The sequence below is a fragment of the Ictidomys tridecemlineatus genome, chromosome 3 (assembly GCF_052094955.1).
Source record: "Ictidomys tridecemlineatus isolate mIctTri1 chromosome 3, mIctTri1.hap1, whole genome shotgun sequence".
Taxonomy (NCBI): Eukaryota; Metazoa; Chordata; class Mammalia; order Rodentia; family Sciuridae; genus Ictidomys; species Ictidomys tridecemlineatus.
This window is the reverse complement of record NC_135479.1, coordinates 91,395,090-91,407,677: the sequence shown is the minus strand read 5'-3', so window position 1 is coordinate 91,407,677 and position 12,588 is coordinate 91,395,090. Positions and strand designations below refer to the sequence as shown.

Below are 12,588 nucleotides of genomic sequence, written 5' to 3'. Positions count from 1 at the left end.
TTACAGGGAGAGCACCAGTGTCTTACATACAAGAGAATTTCTGTGCCATTTTATGCTTTGACATGAGATATTTCTTCTTTCTTTTAAATATGAAAAAAAAATATTTTTTTTCTAAGATGGCTCAGATAAATCAAGTTTATTTTCTTTTAAACATGAAAAAAAAAATATTTTTTTCTAAGATGGCTCAGATAAATCAAGTTTATCTTAGAGAAAAAAATATTTTCAAATTAATTTTACCATATTCAATATATAGTTCTTTTCATATTGTTGTTTTAAAAAATTATTTATTATTTTTTATTCTGATTTTTACTGAGGTCATTTACTTCAGCTGTAATAAATTTTCTTGAACTAAAGTTTACAAAAGTTGTCAATTCTAGTCATTTTCACTTTCAGAAAATGTTTGTCTCACATTATGGATTCATAGATTGAATTTTTCTAGCTATAATTTAAAACAAATTGTCTTCAAAGCAATACATTTCTTCACTAATCTCTTCCAAGTGCACTTTCTCTACACTTCCTTTGAAGTTAGTTTAAGATTTTAATTTAATTTCTTAATAATGGTTACCACTTTCAAATACATAAATGACATAAAAACCAAAGAAAATGTTTAAATAGTCATCATTTCAATTGAATTATATTATGTTATACAGAAACCTGATACTTAAATGTTTAAAATTATTTAAAACTTGAGTAACATCCATGAAAGAGGTATGTTTTTAATATGTTATAGAATTTGAAAATATGATATGCTGTTTCAAGTTTCATCAAATCATTTATTCTTCTCTTCTGAACTCTATGCATCTTTGTACTATAAAACACTGTAATAACTATAGTTACTGCCTATATGAACAAAAGGTATTATTAAAAAGTCACTTTGATACAATGATATTTTGGAAAAAAAAGAAAAGAGATACTCCAAGAGAGCAAGAAAACGTGAAGCAGAATGATAAAGGATAAAATACATTACCAACTGTACAGGAACCTCCTCTAGTTCCTGTGTTTTATCAGAAATAATCGATGGGAAAATGCAAAGCTAATATTGTGAGTAATTGTACTTCATTTCTTTATCTTGTATTCATTAGGATATATTCAAATTTCAGCACTTGGCACCAATTTAACTCTATTTGCTGCATATCATCAACATCATCATCACCGTAAATAAAAATTATAATGGAATTCTTTTCAGTGACAACACTTTCCCAATGATTGCTATTAAGTCCTTTACATCAACACTTAGAAGAGGATACCATTATTGCATTCATTTTTACCAACAAACAACATTAAAAAACAGAAGAACTGGCTTGAAGATGGCTTAAATGGGCATAGCCAATATTACATTTCATATTAAACTTTTCTTAAACACTCTTCATGCAAAAGTCCATTAAAAAAATTATTCTGAAGTGGCGAATGCCATTTAGTCATATGCGAAAAACAAATGTGAATCTCCTACTGAGGAAAATATCATCAAATTATTTTATGGAATTTTAATATTAACTGATAATCAAAAAATACTCTGACTGATGACAAGCAAAGGACAAAAACCAGGAGAAATCATTAATCGGTTAGATTCATAGGCTATCAATGTAGATGGCAGCATTGTTAAATTCCAGATAACTCAGTTATTCTTTTTTATGATGAATTTTTTCTTTTTTCAATTTTTATTATTAGTTGTTCAAAACATTACATAGCTCTTAACATATCATATTTCATATATTTGATTCAAGTGGGTTATGAACAGTTATTAATAAAAATCTTTAAATGAACATGCTTAATATGGTTAAGAATATTTTTAAAGAAAGATTTTCAATAAAAATTGAAACTCTAAAAGATTGAAAATATCTAAAGAAATACTAAAACCCAAAGTAAAAAGCAGATGAAACATAGTTGAAAGAGAAACAATAAATTGGAAGGTAGAAGAGAAGAAAATATTGATATCTTTTATGGTTTAGATGTGAGTTGTCCCCCAAAAGCTCACCTGTGAGACAATGCAAGAAGGTTTAGAGGAGAAATGATTGGGTTTTAAGAGTCTTAACCCAGTCAGTGATGTAATCCCCTGATAGGGATTAACTGAGTGGTAACTGATGTGGTAGGGTGTGGCTGGAGGAGGTGGGAATTGAGGTTTGGTTTGGTGTATATATTTATATCAGGAAAGTGGATTCTTTATCTGCTTCTTGATCACCATGATATGAGCTGCTTCCCTCTGCCACACACACCACAATGATGTTCATCTTCATCTCTAGCCCCAAGAAGAGCCAGCCTTCTGTGGACTAAGACCTCTGAAACTATGAGCTCTCAAATAAACTTTCCTCTTCTACATTTGTCCCGGTCAGATCCTTTAGTCACAGCAGAAAAAGAAAACTGACTAAAACAACATCAAAGAACAGAAAATAAATTTGTGAAATACAAAAGACAGAGTATTATAGTTCAGATACAACACATTTCCTCCAAACTCATGGGGGAACAATTGGATCATGACACACTTAACCTAATCAGTGCATCAATCCAGCTGAATGGATTAACTGGATGGTAGCTATTTACAGATAGGGTGTGGCTGGAAGTTGTAGATCACTGAAGGTTTGCCTTTGGATCTTATCTTTTGTCCTATTGAATAGAGCTCTCTCTCTCTCTCTCTCTCTCTCTCTCTCTCTCTCTCTCTCTCTCTCTCTCTCTCTCTCCCCTCCCCCTACTTTCTAGAACCATATTCTGCGATGCTTTCCTCCTCCAAATATTTCCACCAGGATATTTTGTCTCATCTGAGACATAGAGCAATGGAATTGGCTGTCTGTGGACTAGGACCTGTGAAACTGTGAGCCCAACATAAACTTTTCCTCCTCTAAAATTGTTCTTGTAAAGTCTTTTGGTCATAGCAACGAAAAGCTAAATAAAACACAGGGTATATACCAATAATGCATAGATATACCAATACATTGAGAAAGAATAATAGATACTTCATTTGAATAGCAGTGTAGAGAACAAAGGAGAAGATAGAGATATTACTTGAACAATTTTTTTTATTTGTTTATTTTTTTGCAGAGGGAACAAAGACCATCAATTTGAATAGAAAACAAGATAAAAAATTCACTTCTAGCCATATTCCAAAAAAGGGTTTTTTTTGAAATTCAAATGTGAAAAAGACAATAAAAATACATCTATCTAATAAAAAAATTACCAAAGACATAATACAAACAATAAGGTTAACAGTGACTTCAATAAAAACATTGAAAGTCAAGAAACAAGGGAATTGTTGCATAAATCAATGAAAGAAAATATGTGAAATATGTATTAATTCAATATAAAAAAAGTCTCTATGAATGTGGAGTAAAAGCAAATTCAATGAATTTAAGACATGCACCCATGATCTAAAAATTAATAAACCATGATATTCAGTCATTGGGAAAATATATATTGAAGTTCAGGAAAGACAAGAAGAGGTAAAGGAAGAAAGGGTAAATAAATGAATATTTCTCTGATAAAGGAAACACTGATCGTAATACTTTAGTCTTCTGGGGCTTGCAATCTTCACTTAGAGTACAGACAAGAAGCACAGAAGTTAGGCAAGGAATTGCAGCACATATAGGGAGAGAGTCAATGAATAATGTTAAGTTTGGTAAACCAAATAATGTATATTTTGACCTTTTGGATAATGACTACAATATTAGTAGAATATTGAAAATAAAACACAAGAAGCTGTCTTCATTGACAAGATCATCCTTTGCAGAATTCCTTAAGAATTACATAAAAGGATATTTGCAATGTTAATTTCCTAGTCATAGTGAGTGAGGATTGTAGCTAAGGAAATTGTGCAATGACACAAATGACCTGTCCTCTGTGGCCCTCTGTCAAGGGTGTAGAAAGAGACATGTTAGATTCTCTTGTGAACTCCTAGAGCTATAAACACCATCACAATCCACGTTGCTCCACCTACTTTGAAGAAGGTAGTGACTGTGGTAGTGGCCTATCTAATCAGTCATTTAAAAATATAAAAAAAAAATACAAAGGGCATTGACAGGCCTCTATCTATAAGTTTTCAATAATTACTAATTAATGGCTGAACCCCAGAAATGTTAGACTCATACTCTGAAGTACTTTTGAATAAAAACAATATTTTTCAGCAATAGACTATTACATGGTTTTCTTGTGCACTTTTTAAGCACATAAAATGGACAAATGGATGTAATTATGATAGAAAAGAAACCAAACCTAATGTAGCATGTCTTATTTAATAATTGCCTTCATTCAAGCAACAAAGAGGTATTAAACATTTACAAAGTATGGTGTTCAATTTCAGTGCATATTTAGCTAATATTTATTCATTGCATGTATATGGCATATTTCTTCTTAAGTACTTTTATACAACACTGATTGAGTATTTAACTCATATGAAGCTATTGGCAATTATTGCTTTTCCATCAATTTTGTAAAACTTTTAAATAATAAGTGGAATTTCTTGGATTCTAAACCATATGCTACATTTCCAAGTTCAGAGGCATCTAAAGATTCAACACTAAATTCATAAGCTAGTATGTAAAAATACACCAAAGTTTAGTAATAAGGACACATTCACATGCCCATGTCCAAGTAGACAGTGACACAGAGCGATTTGTCAATCCCTGTCCTGAACTTCATCCTGAAATCAAATCGTTATATTAGAATAAACAGTTGAAAATGAAGGTTTGATTTTAGCATCTTCCCATTGATCATTTTCACAGCTGAGTTTCTGTAAGATTTTAGGTCACTAGTCAAAATCTTATCGCTCAGTTCTTCCTCTTGCTTTACCCCTGAAAGTCCTATACTATTATGATTATTTTTTACTTTTCAGTTTTTGCTGTTTGATTTTTGAATTTTTAATATGCTATATACTTATTATGATTTCTTTGACACTATTTGCACATAATTATTTATTATTTTATTGTATTTGCTTCAGTCTATGATTTCTGCTACTATGTGTATTGTTTTGGAAGCCAATTCGTAATTTTTAAGGAATAATTTTTGAAGGAGAGGAAGACTGTCAAAACTGTTTTGTCTGATTTTTCCTGTTTTGAATGTATGTTCCTACACATGGAGTTTAATTTTATATTTTATAACGTGTGACATATTCAATATTTCAGTAAATTCCTTTGAAATATAATGATTCTTAACTATTGTATATGCTAGGGCTGTTGTTGTAAATACTTTACAACAATACTTTTAAATAATAAGTGGAATTATTTAAATATATACTTGAATCCTTAAAAAGGAAAAGTAAAAAAACATTGGAAAAAACAAAGAAAACGATACTTGAGTTTTCATTTTTGCTCTACTACTAACTTGAATGGCATTATTGATGTGTTTGTTCTTTCTGCCCTCAACTGAAAACCTGAAAAGGTTATATCTCTCCACATTCCCCTGATTCATTTCTTATGAAAAGATATATAAAATAGTAGTTGATATAACTGCTGGTACCTCTGATTGACATTATTATGATACATTATTATAAATTATGATACATTAGTATAAATGGTAACTTTTCTAATGAGTCTGACTGATTTCTGGTCTCTATTTAGGTGTGAAAGCTTACTCAAAGAACTAAAATGAATTCAGTGAACACATATTGAAGGAGTGACACACATGCACACAAAACAATGTACCTTAGAGGTTGAGAGGTCATTGTCATCATGGAATTCATAAAATAGACCCAATATATATGACAACTAACTCAGGTAAGTGGAAGATGGGCTGGGTTCTAAAATGGAGGGACTTTGGTGACATGCAGGGCAGCAGGGTTGAAAGCCCACAAGGACTTTCTAAGGCAGATTTGTACAATACCATAAACTCATACGTTACCAGGAACTCAAAAACAATCCATCTCTACGTTCTCAGTTGAGATGTAATGTCATAAACAGGAACATCAAGTGACTTGCCCAGCAGCTTCACCATTCACTAATGAGCAGGAGAGAAGTCCAAAGGGCTTTGGCTACAGAGCATTCAAACAGGGCCTTTACTGAGAAAGCAGAGGATGATGCCAGGCTGTGGGAAGAGCAGGTTAAGGTGTCAGCAGTATTAAAAAAAAATGAAACAAAAGAAAGAAAGAAAAGGAAGAAATGAGAGAAAAGGAGAATTAAAGTTCTGAACTGTGACATGTAGTCTCTGTGGTTGACAAGTTAGGATCAACATGTACAAGGTGGTTCACAGAACTGTGTTTTCCAAAATTAAGATCCTGACATTCCACCCTGCAGTGTGTTCTAAAGTAGGGTTTTTAGGAAGATCAGGTCACTCTATGTGAGGACATACCTGTAAGTGAGCAGTCTACAGCCAGGAGAAGAGGAGGAGAGCCCTCCGTAGAAAGTGAATTGATCAGCAGCTTTACCTGGGGCTTCCTAGCTTCCTGAATGGCAAAGAAAAAAAAAAAAAAGCTTTTGTTATTTATGCTCCCAAGTCTGGGGTGTTGACTATGGCCGCTCAAGGGACATCATGCCTATGGTTAACAATGGTGTTATGTCCACGTAAAAATCAAGAGGGTAGAACTCACGTTATGATGATTCTTCTTCTTCTTCTCTCTTCCTCCTCCTCCTGCTTCTCCTGCTTCTCCTCCTCCTCTTCCTCCTCCTCCTTTTTCTTCTTCTTCTTTTTTGACCCTACAATAAAGAAAGTTAATTCTTAAGTCTGAGGGCTGAGAACTCACGTGTGATTTACTTGTTTCATTCTGCAGGCAGAGTTCCTTCTTCTTTCAAAAATCACCACCTTGGCCTTCAATTGATTCTTTGAAGCTGACCTATGTTATGGAGGGTAATTCAGTCTAAGAGGATAACAGGGCGAGTCCACTGATTGTAAATGCTAATAATATGAAGCAAAAGAAAGTAAAACAAAACAAGCCCTGCATGGTGATGCACACCTATTATCCCAGCTACTTGAGAGGCTGACTCAGGAGGATCACTGGTTTAAGGCTGGGGATGAAGCTCAGGACCAAAGCATTCCTGGGTTTAATAACCAGTAACAAAACAAAACAAAAGTGTTTATAGCAACTTTTATACTAGTATTTGTTCAAAAAACCAACAATGTTTACCATACGCTAAATTGAGACATAAATTGATTATCATATAGACTATAAAATATTTGTATAACTCAAGATTATAATTATTTTTTTAATAAATATTTTAATTGGAAATTTTATAGTTCCAGTTCTATACTTAAGTCAATGACCAATTTGAGTTAACTTTTGCAAAAGGTATGAGGTAAAGATTGAGGTTCAGTTGTAGGGAAGGGTGAGGCATCTGACACATAGACCCATCCATGTGTGGGCCTATTCTGTTAATTGTATTACATTGATCTTATGTTAATTTCACACTGTAACTTTGAAAGAGAGTAGTGATTCTAACAATTTTTTTTCTATAAAAAGATATTTTGGTTATTCTATCTCCTTTGCTTCCCCAGTTATATTATGTAATCAGCTTACTAATTTATAGGCTGCTATGTTAGCTACCTGCCAACGGTGTACACGGTCATATTCAGGACACAGATGTTCAGAGACATGTTCAGAAACATGAAGGTCAGTCTGTTCTGTTAGCCATAAGTGGCATCCTGGGGACAGACTCTACATGGTGGAGAGATGCCTCCTGGTTCAGGATTCTGAAAGGTGCAGAGGACAGTTCATCACAGACTGGTTTCTGCCCAGACAGGACATACAAAGTTCTAACAAGTATGGCTCATTTGGTATATATTTGGGGTCCTCTCCCCCAATGCAAAGGTGTAGAATCTATTTTTGGCCTCCTTTACATTTTTTTTTTTGAAATTTGTTCCCTCTGATCTCTTCCTAGTGATCATTTTCCTCATGTTTCTAAGCAGTCAGAGGCTTTTGAACATTCCTTAATTATATTTTACAACTCATTCAGAAGCCAGTGTCCTGCAGCTTTTATGCATAAAACAGCTAAAGATTCATGGAGTATACTACTCCAGTACATTAACCTGCATTTCATTAAGGTTACAATTATTGAAGCTATCAACTTATACAAAAACAAGTTTTATTTTGATTCAGTTCTATAGGTCCCAGTCCAAGATCAGACAAACTCATTGCCTTTAGTCATCTGGTGGAGATGACATCATGGCAGCAGGGCATGGTAGAGCCACACTGCTCACTGCATGGCTAGGAAGGGAAAGAGAATGAGGAGGGGATCAGGGTCCCACCATTTCCTACAAGGGCATATCCCCAAGGGCATATCCCCAATCCCCTGTGGACATTCCTATAGGCCCTATTTCTTAAAGGTTTTACAACATCCATATAGCACCATTCTCGAGAAGCCTCTAACACATGGGCCACTGGGGAATATTCTAGATCCTGCCTAAGACACACAGAGAGCAAAAGAATGTTCTAATCCTAACATGAATGAGTATATTAGATGGGGAAGAAAAACCACTACTTCCAAAGGTAGCTTTTCAAAAACCTAATGAGAGTAGCATACTAAATTTGAAAGTCAATTGATGTTCCTTAATTTTTTTTCCCAGTTTGTTACCAATAATATTTAGGGAATTCATTTCAGGGTCATTATTGTTCTTCTTTTCCTATAATTTTCTAAACACTTCATATCCAGAGAACCATAAGGCAATAAAGTGGTGGAAAAAGAATGTTCAATATATTTGCATTCATTCTCTGGGGCATATTAGGTGTGAGAGAGGATAAGGAATGCCTCCTACCTCACCTTTGTGTCTCTCTCCACTCTCCATCCCATGGCCACCATATTTCTTGTTTCATATACATTTGAGCATTGGCAGAGTTTCTCAGGAAATTCCAAGATGGTGGTGTCTTCTCTAGCTTCAACGTCTGGACCAGCTGTGCTTGTAGATTGATCCAATCAATAATGTATAATATAGACAAATAAAATTAAAACCAACAAACCTAGATTAGACTTTAAGAAATAAATTATTACTCATAAGAATAAGGCCCTAGAATGATGTCCAGGCTCAACATCTATAGCCCTACAGCAATCTTTTATAAATTTGTGGTATAGATCATACAATGTTCCTAGGAGACTAAAATATGGAATGATTTTCATATACTCTTGAAAGTACAGACAGGCATCAACTGATTAAATAAATCAAATTGATGACAAACTATCTCTGGAAATTATATTAATACGTAATTGTTTTGAAAGAGTAAAATTTTTATTCAATTAAATATTTTTTAATCATCACTTCATTACCTAAACTCAAGTGATTCGTTTATTTCCTATTAGTTGAGTAAAATGTATTCTTCTATTACCTGGTATATGCAAAAAAAGCTTGCTTTCTGCAAATTCACACACTTGCTATAATAGGGCTTAGGAGAAAATCTTATTATGGGGAGACCACTCTAAGCCAATATCCCTTTATATTTTTGCATAACAATAATTGGGTCTTAAGAGAGAATTAGGACAACATGGACAGTAGAGTGCTTCAAGAGATATAAAAATTTGCAAATACAAGCACAATTGACTGAAAATGCTGAGAGAACACAAGTGCAAGCGGAATTATAAGCAGAAATATCCTCCAAGATCAGGGTGAGGTCCTCTGGGTGGAACCCACTAAAAGAGCAGAAAGGCCTTCTTGCCTGTGGACAGCTGTGGGATATTTTCTTTTTTGGTAAAGGTTATCATTGTGTTTCCTATTTTATGGCTTTTCTTGCCTAGGAAAAATTCCCACAGAAGCCAACACAACAACGGCGCATACTGGTACTGCCATTATCCTCATCAATTGCTATGAGCAGATGGGTGTGAACAGAAACACAGGTCACAGCCTAAAAGGCTGGGGTGAACTTCACTGGGATTATTGTCATTATCTCTCTGCTGTGTGGCAGAATGCTTGGGATGGTCAAGTTGCTCACTATGGGTATCATCTTCTGTCATTCTTTGATGGCCTCTTACTGATGATATGGCATTTATCAAACCTGAGAAAGGCTAAATATCAGTTGTAGTAAACCACAATACAGATGAAAGCTCATTCTTAATCAAGGGAGCAATGATTTAATCTCCTAAAAAAGGAGCACATTTATTTTCTATACATTAGTCTCTAATACCTACACCAAGTCCAAACCTTGAAAAGATGATATTCATTTAAATAGGATCCAATGCCGTTTTTCCCTGGAAATGTACCTGTGTGTCCACTAGGGGGCCTGAAACTAGCTAAGAGTGAGGAGAGAAAGCTTGCCTGCATGTATTAAAATGTATATGCAGCATGAAATATACTAGTGACTGTCTTCTAACAATTATTATTAAGAGGGGAAATTCAACAGCGGGGTGGAATACAATTTAAAATACATTTTTTAGCTCATTATTCTGTCCTTTACGTTACCATGGAAGGACATGTAAACACCTATGAGAATTAAATTCAGCTTTCCTAGCTGAATCATTAAAGTCATGCTTGAGTAACTATTTAATAAAGAAACACAGCCTTAGCATTAAATGATCATCAAAGACAATGCTGTATTGAAATTTTGAGATAAACTTGCTTAGTTATATTTTGGAGGGGGTGTCTTTATAAGGAGGCCATACAGATTTACACAAGGTTCACTTGTTTCTTTACAGTTCATGCAATTTCTAATGATTACATGTAATCTTGAAGAGATAGACTAAAAGTATTTATAAAATATTCTAATTGTAATGAGCTCTAAGAACTCTTTTACTACTGTCCTGTTCTGTTTATAGTTATTCTTAATATTTTCTAGCTGGAGAAATTTCCAGTGAATACATTTATAAGAGACACACCAAATACTAAACATTATTAATCTTAGTACTGTGCCTGACAATTCCTAAAAGAGGAGAGAAAAATCTAAATTAAATTAGCATGATTCCAGAGATTTATACTAAGAGCTACCAGTTCTTTAACTTTATGACATGGGTGTGCTATATTGTTTTTGAAACTCATTTTTTTCCATATTTGGAACAGATATGTATCTTCTAAATGTCTTTGAATTATCCTATCAGCATTTTACTTTATGTCTCACTCAATATTTACATATGAAGGTATTAGCCACCATTCAAAACTTCTCTCAGTATATTTTGGGATTCTTAAAGTGTTCATTCTTCTATTTTCTGCTTGTATTGTAATAGTTTATAGATTAGCAGGGCTTAAAAATGAAGATTTTAGGGACTCTCTGTTTGGGTTCAAATTCTTTCCAGGTTAATTGCCAATTAATTTCCACACATATCTGCAGAGACATACGTGTGGGTTCACACAATTTATAGGCTGATTTGAGAAGAACAAACATCTTCAAAATATTGAATCTATGAAAACAATCTTTTTCCATTTGACTTAAGATAGTCCTTAATTTCTCTTAATAATATTTTGTGTTTCTCAGTATAAAAGTTTGTAAAAAAATTGTTAAATATACTATTGGGCATTTAGTGTTCTTTGATACTATTCGTAAATGGTTTTCAAATTTTATTGTTAACTTTGTTATCAGAATGTACAAATGGAATCAATTTTGACTATTGACTTTATTTGACATCAGCACTGTTAAATTTACTTTTTACTTCAAATAGTGTTTTGATTGATGCTTGATTTTCTGAGTAGATAATCAAAAGCATATCCTCTGCAAATGATGGCCTTTATTTCTTCCTTTTATTTATTATTTAATTATTTATTTTCTCCTCATTGCACTAATACCTATAGTACAATATGGAGGTGTTAAAGTTTGGATATGTGGTGTCCCCAAAAAACTCATCTCCCACAAAAGAAGATGCAGGAACATGAGGTGAAATGATTAGACCATAAGAGTTGTAACCTAATCAGTGGTTTAATCCATTTGGTGGGTTAATAATTTCAATGGATTAATGAGTGGTAACTGTGGGCAGGTAGGTAAGACTGGAGGATGTAGGTCACTTGTGGCATGTCTTTGGGATTATGTTTTGTCCCTGGCAGACAGAGGTCTCTTTTTCTCTCTTTGATTCCTGGATGTCATCAGCTGAACAGTTTCCCACACCCTGACACCATGTTGTTTTGCTTCATCTAGGGCCCAGAGTTGTGGACTTGGCTGATCATGGACTGAGGCTTTGAAACCATGAACCAAAATAAACTTTCATTCTCTAAATTGTTCTTGTTGGGTTTTTTGGTCACAGTGATGAAAAGCTGACTAAAGCATAAGATGACATAGAAATGATTCACTTCTTTTTCTGAGAAACTTCAACTTAAAGAAACTTTCTCTTATTTATCAAATTATTTTCCTGTGTTTGTTGAAGTAGCTCTGTTCCTCTGTTGTTCTGACTTTATATGTTAGACATGATAACTAAGACCAAACATCACCTCGGAAAGGACAGCTGTCATGACAGATACAGGATTCATGCAAGAGGTCCTGGATTCCAGTGTGTTAAGATGACTTGACCTAGGAGCCATCTTCTAAGAAGAAATTGTAGGGCAGATGAAGAACAAAAAGGAAACGATGATTGTAAATAATAGATAAAATATTATCATTGCATGAAAGAAGTCCTGATTAGGTGTACTGTCAATGCTTCAGAAAAAAACATTCCAAGTTAAAATATGGATCCTTAGGGGCTGGGGTCATAGCTCAGTGGTAGAGCACTTACCTCACACATGTGAGGTACTGGGTTCAAGCCTCAGCACCACATAAAAAATGAATAGATA

General features: G+C 33.9%; 1 long non-coding RNA gene across 1 annotated transcript in view; it reads left to right on the top strand.

Annotated features, from left to right (window-relative positions):
• Positions 1–12,037, top strand: part of LOC144375854 (uncharacterized) — a 70,755-nt gene extending 58,718 nt beyond the window's left edge. Inside the window, exons 3-4 of the long non-coding RNA XR_013435706.1 lie at positions 5,544–5,699; positions 11,960–12,037. This is a non-coding gene — a long non-coding RNA (uncharacterized LOC144375854). The remainder of the gene's footprint in view (positions 1–5,543; positions 5,700–11,959) is intronic.
• Positions 12,038–12,588: the final 551 nt, after the last annotated feature.